At 41.6% G+C, this 14,988-nt stretch overlaps 1 long non-coding RNA gene across 1 annotated transcript in view; it reads right to left on the reverse strand.

Moving 5' to 3' along the window:
• Window positions 1–261: 261 nt before the first annotated feature.
• Window positions 262–14,988, reverse strand: part of LOC135220292 (uncharacterized) — a 46,965-nt gene continuing 32,238 nt past the window's right edge. The window contains exon 2 of the long non-coding RNA XR_010315640.1: window positions 262–437. This is a non-coding gene — a long non-coding RNA (uncharacterized LOC135220292). The remainder of the gene's footprint in view (window positions 438–14,988) is intronic.

A 14,988-nucleotide genomic window follows, 5' to 3' on the forward strand; every position in this document is an offset into this window, starting at 1 on the left:
GTACAACGGGTTTGTCAGGCAGAGACGAGCAAGATGTGTGATTCTTGTCTGGTGGCCAGAAGGTAAGTGGATGCATTGCCAGTGGAAGTTTGAGACTCCCCACCCTACTGCCAGTAGTTAATTACCCAACTAGTACCTAGTTATGAATTGAATGGCTGGTTTCCAACTGTGCTGAAGGCATTTCCATGTGTAAGGACCTGGGATTTGTATTCGTGCAAGAACAAAGGTCAAATTATCATATTATAATTATTGAAGGGCACTCACATTTATTACACCATGCCTTCCCTGCCTCCAAAGTTTTCTGTTCTCGAAGGGCTGCGTGGAATGTAGCTTCTTCATAGGCCATGTGCCAAGTTCCCATGCCAACAAAAGCACTTACTAAAAGAAGCAGCGCCACTAAAAATACTAGCATTAACCAAGTCTTCATTTTTATAATCCTGTAAAATAAGAGGTAAATTGCATTAGTCATATCGCATGCCAATCACACCCTTAGACCAATCAGTATCCTGATTCACTTGAACTTCAGGCACATGTAATGAAAGGATTGCATCATTGCAATTAGATGTAAAGAGAAGTTCAACTGATTTAATTACAATGACAAACTTTGTTTTACAGTAGTAAACATGGTATTTTTATAATAAAATAAGGTTTTGTACATACTTACCCAGTAATTATATGGCTATTAGTTTCCATGGACGGCAGTCTAATTCAAATAGCTGCAGTTTCCCCTAAGTAGGAGGCAACCCTTGGCTCTACCGCCATGCCACTACATGTTAAGATGAGTGTCAACCAGAGGCAGTAGCTATTCATCTGCACAGCTCTCTTAACTGATAGGAACGACAAGCATTGTTTATTTCAATACTAGCAACTTTGCTATTTCAAATACATTACATAACGTAATGCTTTGGACTAGAATATGTCATGATCCCACCTCCTTTCAATGTGAATCAGCTATATAATTATTAGGTAAGTCTTGTATACAAAAATTATATTTTTATAATAAAATAAGGTTTTGCATATACTTAGCCAGTAATTATATGATCGAAGCCCACCCTCCTCCCCTCTGATGGACATTTTGCATGAAACAGAATGAAGTGCTTTACTAAATGGTTCCTAGTACTATTGCCAATGGGGGACGGCACTATGTACCTAGTACCTACACTGAGCAATCAAAGCACTACCCACAAAATTTGAATTAGGCTGGGGTATGTCTATACAAAAATTGCACATTCATATGAAATTGCACATTCATATATTTATAATAAAAAATTTTACACATTTACCACAGCAGCCAAAAATTTTATTTCTGGGCTCAGCCGTGTCGCTCCGTGAAATGTGTCCTCTTTAGCACTATTTCTAGTAAAATATTGCTATGATACCAGAGAACTGCTAAATTGGACATGTCAGAAGTCTCTGACTCGCTCACCTAAATAAAGGTGTCGGTATAGAACTGGGCGAGTGTTAAACACTACCACAGCAACCCCTCCAATTAGCCTTTTCCTCATCAAAAGACCCTGAAAACGGGAGCCGACCTATGGTCACACCAGCTACCCTGTTGAAGGGACTGCGGCGTCATTCTTATCGATAGCCTCCCAGCGTTACACGCTTGTTTATAGCTATCTGTTCTTTTTATTGGTTTCTTTCTTCTTTTTCGTTATGGATCGTCAATCTGCCTCTTCACCCAAGTTAAGTACTGGTTCGCCCGTTTTTCTATATTTATGGGAGTGATTTTTGCCTTTCGTTTTGCCTTTATTTAGGATTTTGTTAGGCGTCTCCTCCCGTAGCGAGCGGTAGCGAGCCGCCATTACGTCGTTCCCTTGTTTTGTACCAATTTCGAGTGGGCTTCTTTCAGTACCTTTATATTTATATACTCGTAACTTTTAATATTTCAGTATATATTTTCAGTATATATTTTATTTATGTCTTGGGTGGCAGTTGCTTTGTCGATCTTGTTTTGATCTACGTTTATTATTTTCATGATTTCCTGTTTTTCAAGGGGGTCGGCGTTCGTGCAAGTTTCTTTGTTTCGTGCTTCGAGTATATCTACCGTTCCCCCTTTCCCTCCCCCTTTTATTTTAGTTTGGTATTTTCCATTCAAGAATCCCCCTTTTTCTTTTCATCAGCTTACCGTTTGTTCTCGTTTTGTCGGTAAGCAAGTAATTTTTTCCTTGTTGTTTTTCGCGCCCCACTCTATCGAGTGGCCTCCATTGCGTTTTATATTTTTCGCCCCTTTATTTTCATTACCCCTGTTAAAGCATGTTTTTTTTTTCCCTTAGCTTTAAGTAAGTTGATTTTATTTTGTCTATGTATTTGGGTTTGTCGTGGTCGGCTAGCCTTCATAGGCTTTGCCTGCGTTTTTCCTCGTGATCCTTTTTTTCGCGAGGATTCGCTGGTCACGTGATCGTCCCCTCATCAGCCCTCCCTCCCTCCCCCTCTCGTGGGACTCCCCGTAGTTGGGTGCCCCTCTTGTTGTTTGTCGCTGACGGCCGGTCCCACCAGCGGAGGGGGAGGTGTAGTGGGTCTCACAGGACCTTGGGCTGGTGAGTGTCGCTTCTTAGCCGACCGCCTCCGGAGTTGATGGTCGCACTGCGTTTCAGCCTCGGCTTCCGTGGTTGTTGCGCTCTGCTTCTTTCACTCCCGGAGCTTACATCCACCCGCCTAAAACATTCCATCTCCGCATAAGGCGGGTTTAGATTCCGGCCTCTCCCGGAGTCATTGAGGGTTATGTTACGGAAGTTACTCTTCCGTAGGCGGAGATTTATTTATTTGTTATTTTAGTTTTTATTATTATCTTTATCTTTATTTTTATTTTTATTTTCTTTTTGCCACGGAACTTGTGAGTTCATGTGGCCGTCCCGGGTTACTTCGTGTACCCCCCCTCTCCCGGGTCATACAGCTCCGGGTATACAACCCTCCGGGTGGTTTTTTTTCCTTACACAGTCCCCGGGACATTAACATATGAATATATATACCCTTTCTTTTCTTTATAGCCCGGAATGCCCGGCACAAAAAAAAAAAATATATATATTATTTCCATTATCCTATTAAGTGTGTGCAAATTGTTCTTATATATTATTGCACTTACAGGCCTCTCAGTGTCTGGTTGCCGGCTGTAGTGCTGCTTTGCAAGATCCGTGCGGCCATGACGTTTGTCGGGGCCACGCCCCTGTGCAGTGCTGCTTCCTGATTCCGTGGTCTGGCGCATCATGAAAAACTGTTTTGCCTGCTACGACTTGGTACATCAGGCTACCTCTTCGGTAAGTTACCGCACTGCTGGTTCTATGTTTATTGTAAAAAAAAAAAAAAAAAAAATATATTGAAATGAAATAAAATAAATGAACAATTAAAATTTCTTTAAATTAAATTACATTGATTAGTCAATAATTATAGAATAATGTTCAAGAATTTACTTGGTATTGACACATTCCTTGCATTACAGGCTGAGCAGTCTATTATGGGATGCTGCCACTCTCCGCCCTCAAGATCTGGGTTGGAGAGGGGTTTGGACGGAACGTAGGGAAGGCTAAGCCGTATATTCTGTCCCGAGATATGGCGACTTTGCTCTTCCCAGCCGGAAATCTGCCGGATACGTCGATCCAAAAGTAGCGGCGTTATTATCAAATCAATCCAAGACTCAGTTATTGAACAGCAGAGGCGGAATTGCCGGACCTTGGACTAGAGGAAGTCTCACTTGAAGTGGTTGAGGATTTGCCCGTTCACTAAGACACGGGTACAGGTAACAGTGTTAATGAGGCTAGCTTAGTTAGTCACCGGGATCTTTCCTTGAGTGACTCTGATTCTTCCTCTCTCCTTCTACTTCCAATTCCTTCATGGGTTTCACAGGAGGTTTTGCCCCCTCCCAGGTTGGCACTCCTTCTCTGTGATTCCTAAACTAAAGAAAAAACCTGCAGGTAAAAACCTTGCTTAAAGGCAGATCAGAAAAACAATGCCAAGGCCTGGCAGTCACCAGAGGTTCATACACATATTAAAACTAAAATAACGTCGCTTTCCAAACCTTCAATCCCAAGGTCTCAAGGAGGGAATTCTTCCTATTGCCCTACCAGTCCCATTCCATTAACGTCTAGGGACCGGATACCTTATAAGGTACCGCAAGAGGGACAGGATGATTCTCCTTCCGTTGACCAAGACCAGTTCAACACGAATATTCTAAATCAGGTCAGTAGCCTTGGTAGCTTAGTCAGCTCAGTTGCAGCAAGGTTTGAAGAAGTGTTTAGCAGGTTAGGTGCTCAGGACTCCCTGATTGCAGGTCTCAGACAGGAGTCGGCAGTTTCGACCCCTTCTAGTAGCTTGATGCAGCTCAGAGCATGCCTGACGGGTCCACGCTCCCTCCTTTCCACCCCGGTAATCCCTGGAGGGGTGCTACTTCGCTCCGTTTGTCAATGGGATGTTGACTATAAAAGGTTGTTGGCGGTACACGTAGGCTCGAGGATTTTCGAGTTTTTTCCCCGAAGGTTTACAGCCTCCATTTATAGGCTATGTTAGGCTTACGGAAGCAGCTCTAGTTAGAGAGGATAAGGTCCCCAAGGAGACTGTTATCCTTTCTAGAGAAATCAGGCTCAGCAAACATGGATACGGAGCCTAGAAGAGTGGGACTGCTCAAATACTAGAGTAACAGCTTTTAAAAGCCCTTTCACCATGTTTACAACTGATGTCGGGAACCCCTTACCCTTTACATCAAAGGTAGCAGAACTTACACTCCAGGCAGTGACTCGGGAAGAGCCCATGCCCCAGCTTAGGGAGACAGATCCCACATCTTTACTACTCCCAGGTAGGGAGGATTTGTGGGAGGATTTGCCGGCTACGTTCTCGGTAGGCAAGCTGAAGCCAAATTGTGCAATCACCTTGTTTAGTGAACGCCTTCCTAGGCTGTCAGACGCATTGATCCAAGCCGAATTTGACGCTAAGACACGTCTCGCAAGGTCTCTTAACTCCCTAGTGATGACAGAGACGGCGGCTCGGAGTACGTCAGGAGCTGCTGTTTAAGGTCATTGCGAAGTCGTTACTTTTAAGCATGCAATGTGACTTGTACGACTTTGCGATTGCTAGGAGAAATTGCAGGAAGCATGTTCTATCTGAGGCTACGATCAGGCACGAACCCAACAAGCTTCTAGCTTCCTCAATCTGGGGTGCAGATCTCTTCCCAGCTTCAGCAGTTAACGAGGTTCAGAGCGAGGCATCACGTCTTAACCAAAGCATCAGGTTGCGTTGGGGAATCCCTTTCAAAAGGAAATCAGAGTCTTCTCCCTCCAGTTTTAGGCTAGGAAGAGGCAAAGGAAGTTCCACCTTTCCAAGTCCACAACAGCATCCTGTCTACAAGCTGTTCCAATTCAACAGGTATCCCAGCCTTCGACTTCTAAGGCTCAGCCTCAACAACAGCATCAATTTGTCTTCTTTCGCGCCGGTCTAACCAACAGGTCTCCTCACAGTATTCAGTGTCGCACGCTTTTAACCCGGTCTATGAGAGTCGGGCATTTCACCCCCTTTACCAGAGTTGCTAGGGGTGGCAGGGCTAGAGGATCCTTTCGCCAGCGCGGAGAGCCAGAGCCCAAGGGCGAGCTAGAGGTGCAAGGTCAGGAAGAGATCCCTGGCCTTCATCATCTCAATGAAGTTTCTCAGGTAGGAGACAGGCTGTACCTCTTTCGTCATCGTTGGGGTTCAGCAGTTGGGCAAAAAGCATAGTACCAGAGGCCTAGGCTGGAGTTTTGGAGGAATCAAAGGTCCTCCTCCACCCATCACCTTCTATCAGGAACCAACGCAGGAATTGATGGATTACTCCAAGGACCTTCTCCAGAAGGGAGCAATCTCCAGGACGAACTTGAAATTTCAGGGTCGTCTATTCAGCGTCCCAAAGAAAAGGGACCCGAACAAAAGAAGGGTGATCTTAGACTTGTCCCGTCTAAACTTGTTCATTCGTTGCGACAAGTTCAAAATGCTGACCATCTCTCAGGTGCGGACCTTACTTCCCCGTGGGGCCGTCACCACCTCTATAGATCTTACAGACGCCTACTATCATGTCCCGATAGCTCGGCACTTCCGACATCCTCGGCTTCAAACTAGGGAAAGAAGCCTATTCCTTCAAAGTAATGCCCTTGGGCTAAATATAGCACCAAGGGTTTTCACGGAACTGGCGGAGGGCAGTGGGTGCAGAGCTAAGGTCCCAGGGTATATTGGTGGTGGCGTACCTAGACGATTGGCTAATCTGGGAGATGGACAAAGGCAAATGTATGAAAGCCAACGGACAGGTCATGTCTTTCCTGGAATATTTAGGGTTCAAGATCAACAGGACCAAGTCCCCGATTGACTCTGGAGTCCAAGTTCCAGTGGCTAGGGATTCATTGGGAACTTGGATTCTCACACTCTTTCCATTCCAGCAGGAAAGAGAAGGAGATTGCCAAGGCAACAAGACAATTCTTAAAGTGCAAAGAGACTTCGAGAAGGAATCAGGAGAGGATCCTAGGCTCGCTCCAGTTTGCCTCAGTCACGGACGTTTCTGTTGAAAGCCAAACTCAAGGACATCAATCGAGTTTGGCGTTCGAAGGCAAATGCCAAGTGTCGGGACAAGTTCGCCCGGATACCTCTGATTCTCAGAAAACGCCTGCGCCCATGGACAAAGGCCGCCAACCTAGCCAAGGAGTTACCGTTGCAGTTTCCTCCCCCGTCCCTCCCTAGTGGTGCATACGGACGCATCGCTGACAGGTTGGGGAGGTTATTCACAGCACGAGAAGGTTCAGGGAACTTGGTCACCTCACTTCCAAACACTTCACATCAACATTCTGGAAGCTATGGCAGTGTTTCTGACTTTAAAAAAGCTCCGTCCTCCAAGACTCATATCAGGTTGGTCCTCGACAGTGCAGTAGTAGTACACTGTATAAACAGAGGTGGTTCAAAGTCAAGTCATGTGAACCACGTGATGATAGCAATCTTTTCTCTAGCAGCCAAGAACACCTGGCATCTGTCCGGCTACTCACCTGGCAGAGTCCACAATGTAGTGGCAGACGCCCTGTCTCGGTCGGTCCCTCTGGAATCAGAATGGTCCACTGGACCAAGAATCCTTTGAGAGGGTTTGCCAAAGAGTACCAGGTCTGGAAGTAGATCTGTTTGCCACAGAGGCAAACCACAAGCTGCCTTGTGACGTAGCCCCCAATCTGGACCCTCTGCATACGCATACGGACGGCCCTGAGCATAGATTGGAACCATGGACGAAGATCTATTTATTCCCTCCAGTGACCTTCTCCTGAGGTGCTGCACAAGTTGAGATCCTTCGAAGGTCAGGTGGCTCTCATAGCCCCTCACTGGCCCCAAGAGCAACTGGTTTCCCCTTCTCCTGGAACTAGGTCTTCGCCTTCACCCTCTCCCGGACTTGAGACTATCGCAACAAGTTCAAACGAGGACTGTGTTCGATTCCTCAGGTCTTCACAAAACCCTAACTTTATGGATTTCATGAAGTTTGCAGCTAAGAGAGTAGGCGACATTGATCCCACAGAACATGTTGTTCTTGGAGTCAGACAAGAGAGTGTCTACGCTTCGCCAGTATGACTCAGGCAGTTAAGAAATTGTCTTCGTTCCTCAGAGAATCAAATATCAAAGTAATGACATTGAACGTGGCCATAACCTTCTTCAGGTCTTTGTTTGAACAAGGCTTGGCAGCTGCAACAATAACAACCACTAAGTCAGCTCTGAAAAAGATTTTTCTTCTCGGGTTTGGTATCAATCTAACCGAGTCTTATTTCACCTCTATCCCAAGGGCATGTGCACGTCTACGGCCCATTCCCAGATACCGTCGTCAGTGTCATGGTTTTCTTAATGATGTCTTAGGTTAGCCTCGGAGGAACAGACAACTTCAAATTGTGATTACCAAACCATTTTGCGTAAAACTCTGTTCTTATTGAGTCTAGCTTCAGGTGCCAGAATATCAGAGCTGTCATCTTTATCTAGAGATGAAGCGCATATTGAGTTCCTTTCCTCGGGGGGACGTGTTGCTTTCGCCAAATAAGATATTTTCTGGCTAAGAATGAAGACCCCTGATGAGGTGGTCTCCATGGAAGATTGTTCCGCTTCCGCAGGATCCATCGTTATGCCCTGTTAAAACTCTTAAGGACTATTTTTCTAGGACGTCTACCTATTCCGAAGGCCCCCTTTTCATTAGAGAGGGTGGTACACTATCTCTAAAAGGCATTAGGCAGCAGATTTTTATATTTTATCAGAAAGCCAGCCCAGGGTCATTTCCAGGTGCATGACATTCGGGCAATAGCAACTTCTGTTTTAACTTCTTCGAATAATATGGACTTTGATGATCTGAAGAAGTAATATCTGGTTGAAAGTCACCCGTGGTGGTTTTCAAAAAGCACTACCTTAAGTCTTTAGAGGATCTTAAATATCATGCAATAGCTGCAGGAAGACCAGTGTCTCCTACTACTACATCATTATAGTACCGTCCTTGTGTCATATGAATCTTTTCAATTATGCCAGCCTCATTAACATTTTACCTACCTCAGCAAATGCCTTAGCTATTAGAATAAGTGTATAATCGTGTATAGTTTTTACGTACATACAAATTATCTGTAATTATTTTATTATGTATGTGTCTTGTTTTGCAAAATGTTGCCCACATGTTTTTTTTTTGGCTATATGTATATTTTGTAAATAAATTGTATTTTTCCAAGTTCTAACTATTTTATTATTTCCTTTGATTTCTTCATTAATATTGATTTTTCCTTTCAGGATAGTATAGCTTGGTTGTTTCTCTGGTACAATTTCACGGAGCAACACGGCTGAGCCCAGAAAAGGGATTTTGACGTAGGGAAAATCTATTTTCTGGGCGAGGAAGCCGTGTCGCCCAGTGAAATCCCGCCCTTTTTTCCTTTTTTCCCCCCCTTCCCCCTTGCTGTGCACCAAGCTTCTATGCTATCGATAAGTATGATGCCGCAGTCCTTCAACAGGGTAGCTGGGTGTGACCTATAGGTCGGCTCCCCGTTTTCAGGGTCTTTTGATGAGGAAAAGGCTAATTGGAGGGTTGCTGTGGTAGTGTTTAACACTCGCCCCAGTTCTATACCGACACCCCTTTTATTTAGGTGAGCGAGTCAGAGATTTCTGACATGTCCAATTTAGCAGTTCTCTGGTATCATAGCAATATTTTACTAGAAATAGTGCTAAAGAGGACACATTTCACTGGCGACACGGCTTCCTCGCCCAGAAATGATTTTTCCTACGTCAAAATCCCTTTTTTTTAAAATGAAATTAGATTTAGCATATACTTACCCAGTAATTATATTGCTAAGAGTTTCTACCCTAAATTCAAATTTCGCGGGTAGCAATTCAATGGCTAGATGTAGGTGTACAGTGCCATCCCCCAACGGCAATACTAGGAACAACTTTGCTAATCACATCATTCTGTTTTATGCATAATGTCTGGGGAGGCAGGTGGGCTCTGATCAGATAAAGGTTCAGTTGAAAGGCCATATAATAGGGTTACAGGAACAATTTCAAAGGCACAGATTTCATTGAGAAAGAACATCACGTATAACTATTCAGTATTTAATCCCTACTGAATACAGTCTGGCTTATATTATGGCTACCATTAGAAGACTAACAATTTAGGTATGTAGTGTTTACTCAAATTTATGGGGTGACAAGCATTCTGAAAACACCAATATATTCTTTTATTCTGATTTTTAATTTATATATTGGCTAGGAACAGTTAACAGACTCATTCAGATTATGAAAGGTTCTGGTAATGGAGGGGTTAATCCTTTCCCTCATTACAATACATAATATTTATTGTTTTTACTAAGTAATCCCAAGAAAAATGAGATACCCGGTACACAAATAAAAATAAGATTATGAAAGGACCAGAGTTTGTTTCTTAGTAGTATAGAGCAACACACATTCAACTCAAAAAAAAGGACAAATCCTTTTGCAAGTTCCAACTCATAATGGACTTGGACCATCTGAACTAAGTTAAAATTATAATCTTATTAAAGCACTTAGGAAGCAGACCCTCTCTCAAGCATACTTTATTAAAAGTAATGGCTACTTCAGCAGCATTGCAATTGTAGAGAGAGATTCTTCTCTATTTTTCGAATAGCGTTTTTTTCTGTGCTACTGAAACAGGCTAGCAGAGTATTTCAATTTTACAGATAAACTATGATATCACAGTCACCAAAGTCATTAACAATTTCCCCTCTCTCTTTTTCTTGAAGCGAGCTTTCGTCTGGAGCTGCCAGACATCCTCTAGGCTGAGAAGCCGAGGTGGACTGCTTTTGGTGTGGTGTCTGTCCTCCTTATGTTGGGGTCGTCAGCTGTAGGACGTCACAGCTACACTGCAGGCTCTGCAGTGGTTTGGACCTCCTGAGCTGTGTGGTAACGTTGTTGGACATTGTGTTACACTGCAGGACGTCAAAGCTAATTTGATGCTCAAATTAGCTCAGAAGGTCCAAACCTCTGCAGAGCCTGTAGCTTCGCAACCATCGACTCAGCAAAAGTGGCTTGAGACCTGGCCACCAATGAAAAGGAACTTACCACCACCAGCCAACAGATCAGCATGGGACAGACCCCCTGCTGACGACCCCAAATATAAGGAGGACGGACACCACACCAAAAGCAGTCCACCTCAGCTTCTCAGCCTAGAGGATGTCTGGCAGCTCCAGACGAATGCTCACTTCGAGAGAGAGAGAGAGAGAGAGAGAGAGAGAGAGAGAGAGAGAGAGAGAGAGAGAGAGAGAGAGAGAGAGAGAGAGAGAGAGAGAATCGTTAATGACTTCAATGACTATATCAGTTTATTTGTAAAATTGAAATAGAAAAATAGAGAAGTTCTACAAGTGTAACGCTGCTGAAGTAGCCATTACTTTTAATAAAATTTTATTAAAGATAATATTAAATATAATTATCCCAGAAATAAAAAGGGGTGGAGAAATTTAAATTCTTATACTAATGACAAAAGTATCGGCTGACTCTGCTTGGCACTCATTTTAACTCGTAGTGGAGTCACGGTAGAGCCAAGGGTCACCTCCTGCTTAGCTGGAACTTTGCAATGAGGGGAATGCTCCTATAGCTAGCAAAGTATGATAGATGCCCACCCTTGCCCTGGGTGCAGCACCAAAATAAAATAATGGTAGGTGCTTTAGGTTGTACACTGTACTCCCTGGCACTCCAAACTCAGCACCTTACTGAAAAGTGAAGAGATAATAGGAGAACATCCTATGCTTCCTCCCTGCGATGCCATGCCAATCACTAACAATGGTCTCAAGGTACAAGCAGGCCCTGGTTACCAACAGGGGTTCCATTTCTGGGAGCCTGACGGTAACCAAAAATAGTCCCTAACCGACCCTGCAATAAAAGACAATGATGAAAAAAACCTCCTCCCTCTCAGGAATCAAATTAACTCCCGAAGAAGAAGGGGCAACATTACAAAACTCAGCCAGAGGGCCTCCCGATACTTCCAACAACGAATCGATGGAAGAAAAGGAAGGGGACAAAGGCACAACACTACTATGGGGTGTGATCGCAGCAGGAGACGAAGCATCGGGAAGAGGAGAAAAAACCCCTCCCACGAAGGAAGAATAGAAACCCTACGATGCTCCCTCTTGCTTAAAATAACTTCCACTGCTCTTTAGGCCACGCACGGCATTCCGTGCAAGGATTCGTTATTGTACAACCATATCATACTGCAATATTCAAGTGAACTACAAACATATGTTTTATAAAGCATAATCATGTGTTCAGCTTTTCTTGTTTTGAAGTGCCGTAACATGTTCCTATTCATCATCACACCAAGGTCTTTATCTGCTTCCTTATTTGTGATTGTCCCATTATTAGGTCCCCTATATGCATATAGCTTTCCTTCTCTGTCTCTATAATTTTTGATTGATTTCAAATCATGGGTTAGTTAAATACCATCCTATTTACCTCTGCCCAATCATATACTTTGTTAAGGTCTCTTTGTAGCGCGTTCGTGTCTTCATAACAAGTAATTTCTCTACTTATTCTTGTGTCATCGGCAAAACTACTCACTACAGAGTCCTTAACATTACTGTCTATGTCTGCAATCATAATAACAAACAGTATTGCAGCTAACACCGTACCTTGTGGCACACTGAATATTACCTTAGCTTCATCCGATTTCTCATCGGTTGCAATAACTATCTGTTTTCTGTTGTGTAAAAATTCTTTTAACCATCTTCCTACTTTGTCCATTATATTAAGTTTTCTAATTTTCTTCGCTAATATACTATGATCTACCTTGTCAAAAGCTTTTGCAAAGTCTAGATAAACCACACCAGTTTAATTTCTGCTTTTCATATTTTTGTATATGTTCTCACGGTGGACTAACAGTTGGGTTTGTGTACTTTTTCCATGTACGAAACCATGTTGTCCTATATTAAACAAATTATTTTTTATTAAATGTTTCATAATATTTTTCTTCATTACCCTTTCATACACTTTCATAATATGTGATATTAGACTCACAGGCCTATAATTACTTGCCTCTAGTCTTGATCCACTTTTGAAAGTAGGGGTAATATATGCTAATTTGTGCTCATCATAAATCTTGCCTGTATCTACACTTTGTCTTAATAATATTGCAAGTGGCTTTGCAATAGAATGAACTACTTTTATTAATAGCCTGCACAATATCAGCTTCATTAATATCTATGTTTGCTAAATATTCACTATTTTCATCCCTTACTTCTATATCATTATCTTCATTATTAATTCTAGGGGTGAATTCTCTCTTATTTCGTTCTGCCAATATGTTGCATATTTCCTTTTTTCATTCGTTAATCTCCCTTCAATTCTTAGAGGGCTTATTTCTCTTCTTCTTTTATTCATCTTTTTCGCATACGAGTACAATAGTTTGGGGTTTTGCTTGATATTAATAGGGTTTTTTCTTCCAAGTCCCGTTTTTCATTTTCTTTTGATTGTATGATCTTTTGTTCTGCATTTTCTATCTTACTTTTTAGTTCTATAACTTTCCATGCATTTTTTCTTTTGCAAGACCTTTTTTCCACTTTCTGATTTTCTGGAATAAGATCCTTCTGTCTCTTGGTATGCATGACTGATGTTTACTTTTCTTCTTCAGTATATATTTATTCACTATTTTCTCTAATATTTTATATAATATCTCAGTATTTACCTTTATATCGTCACTTGTGAAAATGTTATCCCATTCTTTGTTTAATTCTTTTTCATTTCTTACTTATCTCTGTTTTCACTTGCTTTGGAATGGACCGTTAATTCTATGACATTATGGTCTGAAATACTCGCATTATAAACTATTATTTCTTTAACATAATTCACCTTGTTCACAAATACTAGGTCTAAGTATTTTTTCTTTCTTGATGGCAGGTGATTTATTTGTTGAATGTTGTATTCTAGTAGCATATCTAATAGCTTTTCGAATTGCCTCTTATCTTCTGCACTACTATTACTCTCTTTTTTATATGTATAAATACAACCACAATCTCCTATTTGTTCTTTCCAGTCTACAAAAGTCAAGTTAGAAGTCTCCGGATAGGAGAATGTCCAGTCTTTGTGATTTCTACATATATCATCCAATTTTTCTATTATTGTGTCAAACTCTTTAGTATTAGGGGGTCTATATGTTATAATATGTTCAATAATTTTTGGATTCAAATTCTACCGCTATTAAGTTCACATTCTGAGTTACTATATTTCTCATATATTTTACCATGATTTTTGTCTTTCCCTATATCGCGGTTGCCCCTTGATTCCTATTTTTTCTATCTGATCTATAAGTTTTGGAACCCGTTTTATTTGATCGTCATTCCCAGTCTCTTGGGAATACCAGGTTTCACTTATATTCATTATTATATATTTTCTTTTCAATTTGGGTTAGTTCTTCTAAGTACTCTATTTTTCTTTTTGAGTTACTCATAACTAAACCCTGCGCATTCATCACTATGATGGTTTGCGTGTTTTATCCTTCCTTTTAATGGGTAATAATAAGGATTTTGCACGTCTCTTTCCTGTTCTGGTATGTTGTTCTTTTCTTCTTTCAGATTCTGACATTAAAAAATCCAACTTTTCTATAATATTTGAGAGAGATACTTTTTTTTCAGACTGGTAAAGTTCCTCCATCTATTCATTATATCTTCTAGTTAAATAAGTTAAAAAAAGCAAAAGAGAATGATAAAAGTATTGTTAGTAATGTTTATAATCGTTGCTTAATTGCTACAGCCATAATCAACTGAATGAAAACAGTTGTTTTGCTACAACTACTAAACCAAATCTGATATTAATAAAATTTTGCTTGCATTTCAGCCATTATACGATAGTAGTAAAAAATTACCATATTTATGATACAAATGAAGTTATTTTAATAAAAAAATACTGGCCATGAAAGAACACATTTTACTGTGGTTTTCATGTCGCTAAAAGATAAATACTTTGTAAATCTCGTATTATTATGAGAAGATAGGATGAAATAGAGAATGGAATCTGTTTATTTTTTTACACATAAAACATGCTCCCAACACCATCTACTAATGAAATTATAACTGAATCTAGTTCACAACAAGACATTTAAACCATATATCAACTTAGAAACACTTCATGTAACGAAAAAATAATCTTGTCCCATATAAAAGGGACCTCGTAACCTACCATCAGGACCTCCTCTATCCAAGCATCCACCGCTCTTTTCTGCCAAGCTGACCAATGGCAGAGAGACAAGCTCCTACTGTGGTCTCCGGGCGAGGTAATGACTCCTACTTCCAAAAATTCATGTGCACAGACAAGGAAGAAGAAGGACCTCCTGGAGGTTGAGTGCTTCCTCTGCCCTTAGATCTGGGCCAAGAATCTCTCCCGTGGCGCCAAAAACCTAAGATGTACTCAGGAGGAACAAGGCAGAAGAAGGTTGTTGGGCTGGAGCAGAAGGTGCAATTCTGGCACTAAACTACATTTACCCCTTGAGAAATGGGAGGAAAACCCAAAGAAAAAGCTCTTGAT

This window comes from Macrobrachium nipponense, chromosome 1 (assembly GCF_015104395.2).
Source record: "Macrobrachium nipponense isolate FS-2020 chromosome 1, ASM1510439v2, whole genome shotgun sequence".
Taxonomy (NCBI): domain Eukaryota; kingdom Metazoa; phylum Arthropoda; class Malacostraca; order Decapoda; family Palaemonidae; genus Macrobrachium; species Macrobrachium nipponense.